We start from the raw sequence: 14722 nt of genomic DNA, 5'->3' as shown, positions 1-14722 counted from the left end.
TAACAACTTTTTATAAACATCACCACATGGAAACACACTTTTAAAATAGCATTTCATGCTCTAGTTCCATAACATGTTTTGGGGCTGGTAGTTTGTCCTAATGGTAGAGTGTTTGCCTACCATGCCCAAAGACCTGGGTTTGATTCTCAGTACCACATGCATTTAAAAAAAAAAAGCCAGGAAGTGGTGCTGTGCCTCAAGTGGTAGAGCTTTAGACTTGAGAAAGCCCAAGGACAGTGCTCAAGCCCCAGGACTGGCAAAAAAATAAATAAAAATAAAGTGTTAATGGATTTTGAATCCACTGAGTTTTCAGTGTTCTCTATGGCTACTTTTCCGAACACACAGATCTCACTGACTCATGCAACAGCAAACACAGGTTCACTTGCTTTTTGCAACTTTCCACTAGCAGCTTGGCTACGTCACTTTTTAGGTGGTTTTCTGCTTGTTGTTGCTTTACCTATCAGTTCTGACTTTTATAAAAATCTTTACACAGATTTGTGCTCAGCAGGCATATATGTAACATTTGTTAAGAAATCTTTTATATTCTGTATTTTATATTCTTTATATTCTATTGTGTTCTTTTCTCTTTTACAATGCAACCTGAAAAGGAAGCAGTATTGGGGAAATGGTCATGGGTCAGGTTCTCGTGGATGGTGAATGAATTTATTCATTCCACACATGTGTTAAGTACATATTTGTGTGCTGTGAGCAGACTCTGGACAAAGAGCTGAAGGAACAAAAACATAGAATGCCAGACACTAAGTGCAAGGTATAGACAGGTAACAGATAGTGTGAGAAATGCTAAAGCCAAGAATTTATAGGGTACTATTTGCTCCTGGGGTCAAAGCTAGCTAAACTGGGAAAGGACAGAATGGAATTCCAACATGGAAGCATTTTCTAATAGAAGGTGCTAAAGAATGGATTTTAAGCATTAAACGGTTATCCATTTTAGATATCCTAAGTTGAATTGCCTTGAAGTGTCTAGACAGAGAGTCTAGACAGAAGTGTTTGGGTCTAGATAGAAGGGTTTAAGAGTGATGTAGCCCAGCTGATTGGGAAACAGAGGCAGGCAAATAAGGCAGTCAACATCACAGGCATTATAGTGCACTAAGAGAATGAGTAGAGAATTAAAGGTCAAAGGGAGAAGACTAAATACTAAGAGGTCAAAAAAAGATAAAGAGATATAAATATTGAATGGCTACCATATTAATGCTCTATTTAAGACTCGGTTCAGATACTACTTTACTTCGGAAAGTTTGTATAGGTCATTGTATATAAATGTGTATACCACATTCAAGTGCTTACTTTCCTCTCAGAAAAACAGTTAACAGTCCAGCATCCATTTCATTCTACTGATAAGTTTAGTTGTTCTGCCGGCAGTGTACCAGTTGAACCATGTATCTAGGCTTGCTTTTCACTAGTTATTTTGGAGATGGAATCTAGAAGACTGTTCTGCTTAGGCTGGCTTTGAGCCAGAATCCTCACCATCTCGATGCCCTGAGAAACAGTTAAGATTATAGGTGTGAGCCACCGGCAGCAGGCAACTATATGATTTCTGACACAAGGTGAATGGTTCCACAAAATAGAAATCAAGAAAGGGATGAATTACTTCCAATAAGTCAGGTTATATAACCTTTGTATAGGTTATATAACCTAGTAAATGTAAGGCCCCAAGTTCAATACCCAATACTACAAAATAAAAACAAGTGCTTAAGGATGGTCAGTTGGTATAAATCTTGGCAGGAGAATGTGGAGAATTAGAACCAAGCAACCACAAAAACATACTGAAATAAAGGGGACAGTAAAAATACATTTCTCTTTTGAGAAGCTTACTGCCAAAAGTTGTATTAGCACATACAAGAGCTGGTGGGGAAATATTTTAATGCATCTTGGAAGACTGTTCCACCCTTGGAAAAATGTCTTCTGTTAAAGTGACTGTTACCTGAAACATACAAAATAAATCACCTATAAGTACGGACATTTTAATGTCATGGTCTTAGAAAAAGATCTCACCAGCCTTTTGTCCAAAGATGTAAATATTCATGCAATTCAAATTAATGTAACATCAACCCAAACCATCCTCCAGTATATGAGAACTCAGAGGCTAAGAAGATGGTACTTTCTGAGACCCTTCAGGGTTTTTTTGTTTTTGTTTTTGTTTTTACATTTGCCCATTTTCAAAGTCCTGACTGCTCTCTTGTCTATACTTCTTTGATACTAGAGTAAATTCCTGTCTATGCTTCTTTGGTACTAAATTCCTGTAACTCTGATTTGTACAAAGATATTCTGAGTCCCCCATTGGAAAATTGTTCAAGTGTTGCAATTTTTTAAATTTAATATATTTTCATTATATTGCAGTCTATGTACAAGTTTGTGATGTTGCAAACATTACTAGTTTTTGAGACTGTGTCTGTAGCTCAATGTAGATTTGCCTTGCACACATGAGACCCTCCCTGGATCTCAGCACTGGGAGAAGACAAAGGAAAAAAAAACAACCTATTTACCATTTATGAAAACTAAGTGTTGTGGGTTCAGATGGAATCCATCATAATTTTTTCCAGTAAAATGGAAATGTTTTCTACATTCAATAGCTGTCCATTTGAGACAGAACTTTCCAAAGTGAATTGAAATTGTTATGTGAGACATTGGATGGGTGGAAAGGGGAAGACAGTAGAGAATAGAGAGCTTCTTTTAAGACTGAAGACTGTTTTAATAAAATTATGTTTTAGGGGAAATAAAACCATAAGAAAGAATGTAAGTACAGAAGTCAGAGGACACCACTGGTAAAGTGATTTCCTGAAAAAGATTTTTACAAAGGGGAACCAGAGACATGGATGGGTCAGATGCAGGTGGAACTGAGGCCATTATTTTATGGCAAAAGCAGGGTATAGAGACAACAAAATCTGCAGATACAGATTGGCAAGTCAGATGACTATATTTGTGTGCCAACTTGGCTATGCTGTGGTACTATCTGTCACCAGTCCAGAGATTTCCAATGAGATAGCAGTTTTTTACCTGTAGTAAACAGGAAATGAAACATGAGGAGTATTCTTGTTTTTGTTTTGCAGTTATTTTGGGGGGAGGAGGGTAAAAGAGGGTCACAGAAAGAGGGGGGGAGAGGGTGAACCAATACCATCATACTATTTATTATACATGCTGTTTAGTATAAATTATGTGATGTGTAAATTGTAGGGAGGAATGGGAGGGAGAAACAGAAAATCAAGGAAGCGGTGACATTGTCAGAAACAAATGTATCCATTACCTTACTTATGAAATGGTTTGTCCTCTCTGTTCATCAAATAAAGCAAAAAAAAATTTAAAATCCCTCCTGACTTTCAACAAGGCAGATTACCCTGTGTATTTCAATGTGCCTCATCCAAACATGGGAAGGCTTCAAAAGAAAAGGATGGCATCCTCCCTCTCTTCCCCCATCTCCCTCCTCCTTTTCCCATCTCCACCTGCAGAATAGCTGAGATCACAGGTATACGCCTACATACCTGGCCCTTGATGAATGTATTTTGGATGTGTTTCGGGGTACTGTGTGTTCTTGTGAAGCATTCTACCACTGAGCTACACCCTTGGCCCTCAAAATGCCTAGTTTATAATGCCTTCCATCACCCAAATGTGGCAAGGACTTCTTTTATTTTTAACGTAGCTTATCACTTGCCTCGGCCTACTTCGATAAATTCCTAAAGTCCAGGAGGGCAGAAAGAATGATGCTCATTCTGGTTTCTGATCTACACCTAAGAAGCCTGAGAGTCATCACTCCATTCTAACGAGCAAAAAGCCAAACAGAAAATGGGTGTGTGTGTGGGGGGGGGGAATTAGCAATTCTTCAATCAGCAAAATGCTGCCTCACAAAATGAGAGACAGTTAAAAGAGCAATGACTTACCCGAGCAAAACCCTGTGAGCTGAATCCTGCCAAGGAAAGAGTAGGTAAAATTGAATTAGAATTGATGATTTGCTATTGGCTTGACGTAGACAAGTCTGAGGGGTTAAAATTCATCCAGAAGCCAGGCACTGGTGGTTCACACCTGTAATCCTAGCTACTTAGGAGGCTGAGGACTAAGGATTGCAATTCAAAGCCAGCCCGGGCAGAAAAGTCCCTGAAACTCTTACCTCCTATCAACTACTGGAAGTGGCATTGTGGCTCACGTGGTCAAGTACTAGCCTTGAGCACAAAGAGGCCCACAGTTCAGGAGTAGCCAAAAAGAGAAAGAAACATCTCAATTTCAGGATATGCCATTAGAATATCCAAGAACTATGAAACAACTTCCAAAGGTATGATGTGCAATGGGAATACAAGAAATACATAATACACATCATATATATATATATATATATATATTAAATTCTACCATCTAAGCACTTGGTAGATAAATACCCTCCTTGTATATAACATTTGGTAAGTTTCTTATTCTTTATTGTTATTATAAAGGTCATGTACACTGGGATTATAGTTACATAAAGAGTACATTTCTTTTTGTACACTGCTGTCCCTTCCCTTCCTCTGCAAATTTCTTTATAATGCACACCAAACAGTATCAGACCTTGTAAGAGGCAATATTGAGATCCTACATATTATCACTACAAAGTAGTATATATTTACTTCCTATATATTATCACTGCAATCTAGCCAGGAGTATTTGTAGACCATTTCTCAGAGGTGTGCCAGAAAACAACTTTTCTCTGTGCTTGGGGAAATGTCCTGTAGTTTTAGATTAATACTATAGGATTCTTGCAAACTTTCCCTTGCTGGATTTGCAAACAAATGTTTTCAGCAAAAAAAAAAAATTGTGTGGCTACATTCCAATAAAACTTTACACCAAGAAGGCTGTGGGCTGTAGCTTGCCAACCTCTACCCTAGAAAATGATGATGATGCTTGACCCTCAATCATTTTCTTCTGACAAACACTAATTGAGTGACTACTAAGTGTTCAGGTTCCATCAGCCTGGTTGTAGATATAGGCCAACAGACAGTTGGCTGCAGGTGCCATGGGAGATAAAACTACAAACACCATATAAAGTCCTGGAATCATTATTTGCCTTTATGTGCATTTTTTCTTGTGAAACTATTGTGCAATTTTATTGTGAAGTTGACAGCATCATCCTTCCAACACAAGAGGAAATGGAGACTCAAATGTTCTCAGTGCCTGTGCCAGAGGGGTCATTTAGGAATACCATGTATACTGATGTTCCTCCATTTGGGCTCTTCTGAATCATTAGTGCTCTGTGACAACTTGACATTGTACCTTTCTAGGGTACTTGGGTACTTCTAATGAAAATGGGGAGTGGGGGCAGTAAAGAAGCACTTAGCCTCAGTGAATTCAGCCCTTCCAGGAAACTATGTTCCTCACTAATAAAGATTCTTGAGCTGGCCAAGGAAAGAAATCTGATCTCTCTACCACCAACTCACCAGTCCTCTGGCTGAACTTAAATCCTGGCCAGTAGTAAAGAAAGAGAATGGTGCCTTCTGGTATTTTTCACTATTTTGTTTTGAAACCCTGCGGAAAAGTTTTATTTAGATCTGGCCAGTCTTTATCTTGCAAAACTTTCCATGCAAAGGCTTCATAGCTTGGGGGCTTTCCAGGTTCTGTTGATTCCTGTAAATGGAATAACTCCAGGCATGTTTGGGTTTTGTTCAAATCACCCACCAGCCTCCACTTCCAGACCCAGTTCCCATGCCAACCTGTAGCAATGAGATTATCTATGACCCACAGTTACACCATGTCCTTTCCTAGGGAAGGACATGTCCCCTCCCCCCTCCCCCCGAAGGTGACTGTCACATCTGCAGAAGCAGGAAGGGGAAGTTACTCATCTTAACTGGTGCCAGTGTTCACTTTCTCAAGCTCAGGTCCACTAGCCTGTCTCCCTGTCACTTCTGAAGAAGCTTTAAGAAAGGAAGCCCAAGAAGCCAGCCTCCTTCCAGCCTATACTAAGTTGTTGGTGAGAAACAATTAGCATTGTGGTTCAGACCTGGGGCTTTCACTCACAATAAAAGCTGTGTTCTTTCAAATTCCTTGTCTTGGCTGCCCTTCTGGCCACAAACTCAGCCACGGGAATGTTTACTAGAACAAATGTTGTCCTTTGCTTCAGCTATTTGTTTCTCTTCCTAGAATTCCTATGAAAATTTTCCTATGAAACAGATCCGAGAGCCAAGATGAACAGTTATGTTCATTCACTGTTATGTTGTTTTTCTTCCTCAATTTTTAGTATCTTAAGCAGCTATGCAAAGGAGTTTCAATACAAGATTGATTGTATAAATGAAGCATCTTGATCAATATTATCCTTTTCCCCTTCTCCCCCTCCTCTTGCTCTTTCTCACGCTGTCTTTGTCTGTCTGTTTATCACACACACACACACACACACACACACACACACACACACACCCCTCCCAGCTACACCCTTCTCCAAGAGTTTTCTTTTGATCAGCTGTCTTCTACTTTTCTGCTCCCCCAACCTGATTGGGGGGGGGGTGGCAGGCAGGGAACAGAATAAAAGTTCTCAGATTGCACACACAAACTTTGGGTCTCATAAGGGCTTCTAAGAGCTAGAAATAGGGGTGGAGGGGAGACATTCTTTAATTGGTTCAAATGAAAGCAAATTCCTAAGATTCCACTTCAGCTAGCATCTGTGAAGTAAAACCAGTCTTAAGATCCTCAAAAATAAAAGTTATCCCTAAGAGCGTAGGCCAACAAGACTGTCACCACTCACAGACATCTGTAGATTTAACTCACCCCAGAGCTCCTGTGAGCAAGAAATCAGGCCCTGGTTATTTCCACAAAACCAATTAACCTTGGCCTAAGCAGGGATTAGAAACAAAGCAAGGCAAACTAGAATAACCAGAAATTGGTATGCCTGACTAGAGGCAGAATACAAAGCTGGAGAAGAGTGTTTCCCTATGAAATACGCAACATACTATAGCCAGAATGCCTGACTGGATAGATAGATAGATAGATAGATAGATAGATAGATAGATAGATAGATCGATCGATCGATAGATAGAAGGTATGCTGGTGCTTGAATTCAGAGGCTTATGCTCTTGCATCTCACATTAATAGTGAATTTCACTTGCTGTTTAAACGGCTTCAAGAATATTGCAATACGATATGACATTCAATCAAAAGGCTAACTGTAGAAAGCCCTAGACACAGAGAAGTGGAGCATACATGTGTGATTAATTAAACAGTACATTGGTATTGAGGGAGAAAAAATTTACATGTTTTCTTAAAAAGGACTAGCCAAGTGCTTTATAAGAGCTAAGAAGATGTTAATACATTGATGGGGTCATATTTTTGTATTCAGTAGATAGTCCAAGGCAGGATAATTTGCCAACACCTTGGAATGGATGAGAATCATTTTTAAAAGAGTGTAAGGGGCTGGTATGGCCAATATAGGTGAAATGAGATTTTCAAGTTTTTGTTCTTGTGTAAATTTACATTTCTTCCTTAGAAGTATGTAAACTAATGGCGAGTCTAACTAATGGAATCTTTGGGTGTGATATCTATCTTTTAGGGTAATATGTAAGGCTGTGATTCCCACTGAGAAACTGATCCTCTTTATAATTCCTAATCCCTTCAGCCCAGAGTTTCAAGACAATTACCCATCTGTGCTTCACATCAGTTCTCATCCAGCCTAGTCCCCAAACCTCATCATGGTGCCCGAAAATTGTTCTCACCAATACCAAAAGTCCAGGAATTTCATTTCTGAAGACCTTTAGTCTTCATTAATGTCTTTTGTATGTGTTTTGTAACACAATCTCATGAAAGAAAATCTGCTACTAGATCTGGAAAACATACTACTGAGTGGAGGAATTCAAGCCTAGAAATACAAACGGCACATATTTCTCTCAAATGTGAATCTTAGATCCAAAATACAAAACACACCCAGGGCCATAAGCATGTATACACAATCAAGTTGATTAAAGTCTAATATATGCAGGAATGAAATCCCATGGAGTAAACTTAACAATTGACAGTGTCAAATTCCCTTTCTTCATGGTATGACAGCAGTCACTCACAGTAAGGCCCACTCTATAAACTTAGGAGAGTCTTGTCCTCACTTCTTAACTATTTCTACAAAGACAATTTCCATATAAGACCACATTCAATGGTATCAGAAGACTAGGGCATGCATTTAAGGGGACACAATACACATCCTGGGGGAATGAGAACAAGGGTTCTTCCCTGTACCTTTCTTTTATTCCAGAAAATGTGCCAGGCACTGGAACAAAGTAGAGAATTGGCAAAAGCAATACATTTTTTTTTTTTGCCTTTCTGCTTACACCCCATTCACCTTCTCTGTAATCAGTACTCTTTTGGAATAGTCTCCTAATTTTATTTCTGGCCTTGAGGTCTAATTAATGCCAGGCGTATTAGTTAGAACAATCACCATCCTGCTGACATAATAACTACTGTATCTCAGTGTTAAATTATCAAAGGTTTAGCGGGGCACTGGTGGCTCATGCCTATAATCCTAGTTACTCAAGAAGTTGGAAAGTGAGGACTGGGATCAAAAGCCTAGGCATGAAAATCCATGAGACTCTTCTCTCCACTTCACCATTAGAAACATGAAGTGGCGCTGTGGCTCCAGGGGTAGGGAGGCAGCCTTGAGTTGAAGAGCTCAGGGACAACACCTAGGCTCAGAGTTCAAGTCCCACAACTGACAAAAAAAAGGCTTTATTCAGTCTATGAACAACTAAAGGCCCTTTCTAGGCCCAGTATGTGCTCTCAAAGACCCAAGACTCATGCTTCCATGATAGTGAAAGGAGAAAATTCCTTAGACTTGCAGCCCAAATTTTGTTGATATGTCACTATATGTGGCTCCAAAAAAGCAGAAAAATTTTAAATAGGCTATGAGTCTCTAGGTTACTCTAATGTATCTCTTATGGTTACCCATTGCCTATAAAGTTTATTATTTTAGACTCCATTAATGATCCCCAATCTCTATTTCACTTCACTTCCTGCTTTGTTGCCACATACACTACACAAAACTTGATGCTCAATTTCCTGTCACCCGTGCTCTCACATCCTCACATGGCCAATTTATGATCAGTCCTATGTTCATTCTCATTTACAAAAAAAAAAAAAAAAAAGAGCCTGAAACCCCGTGGCTCATGCCTATAAACCTAGCTACTCCAGACGCTGAGATCTGATGATGGTGGTTTGAAATCAAGCAGCCAGAAAAGTCTTGAAGACTTACTTTCAATAAACTACTCAGAAAAACCTTCAAGTGGACTCAAGTGGTAGAGGGCTAGCCTGGAACACAAAGAAGCTCAAGAAACAGCACCCAGGTCTTGAGTTCAAGCTCTAAGACTGCAAAACAATGTGTCAACCATCAGGTTGCACCAAAGCCTGGGAAGTGTGTGTTTAATGGGAGGGGAAGAAATGTAACAGGATCACCACAGGAGTCACTGGAGACCATGGTGAAGGGATAGATTTCCTGAGGATGTACTATGGTTCTGAAGGGTGGAGGAATCTTGAGAAGGGAGGCATATAGGCAGGCCCATAGATCAAAAAAAGAACTTGTGGCAAGTTTGGAGAACTGAAAATAGACTAATTTGGGGGAACTACTTGGATCACATTGTAAAACAAATTGATGACTGAACAGCAGAATCTGAATGGGAGAACAACAGAACTTTTTCTGCTTTCATGATTCATCAAATAACTGGTTCCTTAATTTGACCTCCCTGACCTAGCAGTTTCTGAAAAGGATATTCCTCTTTGTCTCTAATACTATCTCCTATTGGTAGTTTTACCTAATAACTTCAGCATCTATTAATTTCTCTAAAATAGCCAGATGCCATTAGAACATAACTGTAATCCTAGCTACTCAAGAGGCTGAGATCTGAGGACAGTAGTTTGAAGCTAACCCAGGCAGAAAAGTCCTTGAGACCCTTCTCTCCAATAAACTACTCAGAAAAAGCTGGAAGTGGCTCAGGAGCTCAAGTGGTAGAGTGCTAGCCTTGAGCACAAAGACTTTCAAGGACAGTGCCTAGGCCCTGAGTTTAAGCCCCAGAAGCGGGGAGGGGGAAAGCACCACAAACCAAAACACAACTCTCTGAACTTCCTTCTGCCTTATGACTTTCATATTACTGTAGAATATTTTATTTGTAGCTTCTTTTGAAATACAAACCCTTTTCTTTAGTATTTTGTGGTTATGGTCTAAAACTTCCTTATTTTACTGCTTTCTCTGTCATTGTTGCTTCTTAAATCATTGCCTTCTGAATAGCTCCCATGTTCCCAATGAATATATAGTGTTCCCTTAGACTTGAACCTCTGGAGACTCATATTTGTGACACTTCAATAGTTTTCCTTCCTGTCCTACTCCTTTCTCTTTTCTTGAGGATCAAACCTGGAGCCTTATAGGTAGTAAGAAAGTGCTCCAGAGTCAAGGGATTCAGGAACTGAAGAACACAAACATGAACACATGATCAGGGATTCAGGGAATTTCCTGCACACATGGTATATGTTCCCAGCATGTTCTCGGTGCAGCTTTCTGGTCCCAATGGACCTTTATCTCAATACTAGTTACTTCCCAGTTTCAAACATGTACACACTTCCCTTTCAGCTCTGTGGATGTGTGGGTGTTCTGTGCTAATATACAAAATATGGCATCTAATAATTCTAGATTCAGGATCTAACAATAGAAGAGTTGTTTAGAAGGTAAAGTAGAGTTGAGATATGCCAATTCCACTGCCTTAATTTTAACATGTAAATTAAATGTAAAACTCAAGTAAAATAAAAGCAATCTAATAACACTGAACAATTTTAAAGTTAATGTATCATGAAATGATTTAAATAAAAACTTAACTGCTGTGGTTTAAACTAGTCTCTGGATTAAGTATGATTAAATCTGTGACCTGTTGTCAAATCACTGCAGTCTGTCTCTCTCACCTCACCCCATCTCCTATCCCTCTCTATTTTCTTCCCTCTCTTCTCCCTCCCCAACACTAAAGCATCTTTCTCTTATTCATTTTGGTATAGAATGTAGTCTTTCTTGGTGGTATTGATGTTTGAACTTAGAGCCTTATACTTGCTAGTTCACTGCCACTTGAGCTGTAGCCGTAATTGCTCCTTTTAAAAAGATTAGTGTGAGTTGCATATAGTGTTTCCTTCCCACAAATATACCATCAAAGAGAGTGGGTAGCCTAAAGAGCAACTTTGTGGTTGAAAAACTGACAAGGTTTCTTCCTTTAAGTGATCAAGGTTAACACTTGGGTCATTATTAACATGTCATGTTAACACTATGTACCGTTGATACAATGTGATGAAAATACTATTCTTACTATTATTCCTTTCCAAACCCAATCTAAATGTGATGGGGTGGGGGGAGGATGGGAAGATTCTGGTAATCTACCAAATGCCTATTCAGCATCTTCAGAACTGTCAAAGTCATCTAAAAACGTTGAGAACTTCCAGATACATCTTAGAGCATTCCAAGGAGCGGTGACTAACAGATATGGAAATCTTAGGCAGGCTCCTAAACCAAGATAAAGGACCTTGTTAAAGGATATACTTTAGTATACCAGCTTTAGTTCACTAATGATGATAAATGTACCATAGCAGAGTACAATCGTAACAGGAAAAGTTAAGACTGGAGAACATTAGGTCTGGGGTCTTTAGGGATCCTCTCGTAGGTCTGGAGTATGTGAGGGCCCTCTGTAGTTTTCTTTCCCCAACTTTTTCTATACATCTAAAACTATTCTAACATTGAAAGTCCATTTAAAAAAAATAAATGTGAAGGAGAAAACTGGATGAGATGGTTTCTAGGAGTTTAGCCTCAACACTGAGATCTAAGTATGAAATGGGGAACTGCCAAATTTAACAAGAGAAGGGAAATCTCATATGGAAAATCAGCAATTAAATCATATCCTCAACAGTAAATGTACATCCATAAATGCCATGTTATCTATCCATTTATAACTTGTCTACTTAAAATGGTCTACTTAAAATGTTTTATAAATTATCTATTTTGATGCCACAGACATAATTCATTCATTCTAGCTATAGTAGTCCAATGCTTGAGTATATTTACTTATTATGGAGTCCCACACTGATTCATTTATGATCTTTTCAATTTTCCACGAGTATAAGCACAACAATGAATATCTCTAAGTTTGTCTCTATGTGGAAGAATCTCATATGCATATATATGCATATATATATATATAACGCAGATTAGGGTTGAGAATATAGCTCAGAGGCAGAGCTCTTACCTAACAGGTTATACGGGTTTGATATAGTACACATACTCAATCTTTGTGTTGTTGTTTTTTTTTGCCAGCCCTGGGGCTTGAACTCAGGGTCTGGGCACTTATTCCTGAGCCTCTTTTACTTAAGATTGGTGCTCTATCACTTGAGCCAGAGCACCACTTCTCATTTTTTCCATTTATGTGCTACTGAGGAATCAAGCATGCCAGGCAAGCACTCTACTACTAAGCCATATTTCCAGCTATATTCAGTCTTAAGACTTTACCAATTAGGCATCATTAACGCCATTAAGTGTTAGCAATAGATTTCTATTCAATAGTTTTTATATTCTTTACATACTCACTGTACTTTTGAATTACAGTTCATTTCTTACATATATTTCCTCTGAACACTAAAGAAGGTTAAATTTTTTTATGTGCCAGTACTGAGGCTTGAACTGGGGAACAGGATACTCTCCTTTAGCTTTTTCACTCAAAGTTAGCACTCTGCCAGTTAAGTCATAATTGCACTTCTGGCATTTTGCTAGAGGTTCACAGATTTTTCTGCCTGAGCTGGCTTTGAATCATAATTCTCAGAGTTCAGTAGCTAGGATTACAGGTGTGAGCTATTGTCACCCAACAGAAACATTTTTTTTGCCAGTCCTGGACCTTGAACTCAGGCCTTCTCAAAGCTAGAGCTCTACCACACAAGCCACAGCACCAGTTTCAGCTTTTTTTTTCTATGTATATAGTACTAAGGAATCGAACTTGGGTCTTCGTGCATGATAGGCCAAACTCCCAGCCCCTAGAACCATATTTTTATGTGTATTTTTGCCATTCAAATTTTCCCTTTGAAGTAGGGCTCTCTTGCTCCCACTCACTTGGGTGTTGTTTTATTTTCCTAGCACTCAACAAGCCAATTGTATTGATACCACAAATGGTCAGATACATGAAATCAACACAAAGTTACTAAGTGTACAGAATTTGCTTTTTAACTGTATTCAAATCACATAAAGCAACTCTGAAGCTCAGTGATTAGAGAGTATTATTGGGTTTGATCTGCTATAAGTACATACTTTAAGATAAGTGCAGTAAAACCAAAGCAGACCTGTCCGTTGTTGTTTCTCTTCATTCTTTACTTTCAGTGTTAGGATTCTTCAAATTCACTAGCTAATATTTATGCTTTATTTTAATCAATCACTTCTCTTATGGAAGCAAATAAAACTAACAAGCAAATAGAAACAAGAGCCTGTGTTATTTCAATCGAGTAGGGTGCAAGTATGTACTTAATATATAGCTTAGAAAATGCCTATTATACTTGCCAATAGATTTTTTTAATTCATTTAGATAGATCTTAAAAATAGTAAGCAAAAATCAACTGCACGCAAAGAATTTGCAACAAGCTAGAAATGATAATATAAAAATCATCTCCCTCAAATAATAATTCTGCTCCTAGTATATACCTTTCATTAACAACATGAGATAAACATTAACAGGAAAAGAAAAATAGACTGCCATTTCGTGGACGCCGGGGAAGTGGGTGCATCTGTTTGTGGTGGCTTAGCCAGAGAAGTTCGGGGAAAGCATTTTAGGTGTGTGGGTTTGAGCCCCTCCGCGTTTCTACTCCACGATCTCGAAATGCATGGTAATTCCGGTCCTTTGGACTGTAAGGTTTATGTAGGCAATCTCGGAAACAATGGCAAAAAGACTGAATTGGAACGGGCTTTTGGCTATTACGGGCCACTCCGAAGTGTGTGGGTTGCTAGAAACCCTCCTGGCTTTGCTTTCGTTGAATTTGAGGATCCTGAGATGCAGCTAATGCTGTGTGGCTGCCTGTAAGAGTGGAGCTGTCCAAGGATGAGAAGAGAAGCCGAAACCCTGGCCCACTGTCTCGGGAGAGAAATCACAAGCCTCGTGATCTTCCTCTAGGTCTTCTAGCCCATCTAGGTTAAATGAAAGGAAATAGAAGAGCAGTTTGCAAGAGAAGTGGTGTACAGGAAATAACTTCAGTTAACAGGAGTAGGTACAGACAATTCAAGTTTTGTTTGAGACTTCATAAGCTTGGTGCATTTTTAAGATGTTTTTAGCTGTTCAGATTTGTTTGTCTTTCGGAACAGTAACACAGCAATGTAATTCTCTGTGGTTTGAAATGGATCATATGAGGCATATAATACCAAGAATTGTTCCTTTACAATGTTCCCTTAAGCAAGATTAAATTTGCATTGAACTTTAGTCTTGTATAGGACTGAAATAAAAACCTAAATCTTGCCCCGCTCAAGTGTGATGTGCTAATGTTACAGAAGCAAAACTGCAGAAGTGGAACAGAGATGGAGTGTTTCTCATAGCGGGGATACAGTATGCAGTTGTAGGTGAATAAGCATTCTTTAAAAGCGGCCATGCCCACAGACAGAGCAACGGGTAAAGATAAAAGCTGTGCCATTAAACCAGATGAGAAGTATTTCCAAAATCCAGCTGGTCTTCACCCTGGGCAGAGGTTGCCTAATAACACCTGATGAGAGAGTTTACCTTTT

The 14722-nt window shown here is 39.0% G+C and overlaps 1 pseudogene; it reads left to right on the top strand.

The window, feature by feature from the left end:
• The window catches only part of LOC150065070 (small ribosomal subunit protein eS1 pseudogene), a 113061-nt pseudogene extending 99031 nt beyond the window's left edge, over window positions 1–14030 (top strand).
• Window positions 14031–14722: the final 692 nt, after the last annotated feature.

Source organism: Megascapheus bottae, chromosome 3 (assembly GCF_031878675.1).
Source record: "Megascapheus bottae isolate mThoBot1 chromosome 3, mThoBot2.hap1, whole genome shotgun sequence".
In the NCBI taxonomy this organism is placed as follows: domain Eukaryota; kingdom Metazoa; phylum Chordata; class Mammalia; order Rodentia; family Geomyidae; genus Megascapheus; species Megascapheus bottae.
Note: the sequence above shows the minus strand (reverse complement) of the source record. Positions and strands in the feature narration are given on the sequence as shown.